This window comes from Ptychodera flava, chromosome 15 (genome assembly GCF_041260155.1).
Source record: "Ptychodera flava strain L36383 chromosome 15, AS_Pfla_20210202, whole genome shotgun sequence".
NCBI lineage: Eukaryota > Metazoa > Hemichordata > Enteropneusta > Ptychoderidae > Ptychodera > Ptychodera flava.
In genome coordinates, this window is record NC_091942.1 from 6887514 (window position 1) to 6888382 (window position 869).

Consider the following 869-nt stretch of genomic DNA (forward strand, 5'->3'; position numbering starts at 1 on the left):
TGTCTCCAGACAAGACGCATTGTAATTTTAATGCATTCACAGATATGTAGATTTGTTTTATTTGTGACTATGTGGAAATAAATTTATCTTTTTCAAAAAAAAAAAAGAACTTATTACTCTATATTTCATCATCCAAGCGCTCATACATAGTTGTACTTCAATAACGGCAATACATTAAATCGGATAGTAACCCACGTGAGATAAGCGTTTAAGATAGCGTTCAATGTGTGGATAGTATTTCTGAAAAACGTCTTGCTCGTTATTGTTGAGAAATGAAATACAGTTGGGGAATAAACACCAATTCCCTGAGTTGGGAATGTGTTAGTCAGGCCTGTGGGCAAATGCTGTAAACTCACGGTCTGTCCACCTTGTCAATTACAAGTTGTATTCAAATTGTATTTCTAGAATTCTTGACTGCGCTGTTCAATAGAAGAAATCACTCCCTTGTGTTTATTAGGGCTTGGAGAACATAACATAACATCTACCTTTTTCAAAATATTGCAGTTACAATTTTATAGAATGCTATAAAATAAGTGCAGTTAATCAAAAATATGAACCACTGACCCCGACGTGATTTGAACACGCAACCTTCTGATCTGGAGTCAGACGCGCTACCGTTGCGCCACGGAGTCATTGTTATTTGATAAGGAGAAAATGTATTTTTTATCTAATTGGATGCTATTTTGATCTTATTATCACGCGTAAATAAATTAGTTTTATCAATATCACTCATGAATAGACCAGAACCCTACATTTTAAAATTGTATAGCGTTACAATTCAAAACAAAATGTTTATTATAAACTAATTTATGAAGAAAAATGTGAAAAACAGAGAGAAGAAATTTGTCAACAAAACTAAACTAGCTCAT

General features: G+C 33.1%; 1 non-coding gene across 1 annotated transcript; it reads right to left on the reverse strand.

The window, feature by feature from the left end:
• Positions 1-560: 560 nt before the first annotated feature.
• Trnaw-cca (transfer RNA tryptophan (anticodon CCA)) lies at positions 561-632 on the reverse strand. The gene has a single exon. It is a non-coding gene; the product is annotated as a tRNA-Trp (tRNA).
• Between the last annotated feature and the right edge of the window lie 237 nt (positions 633-869).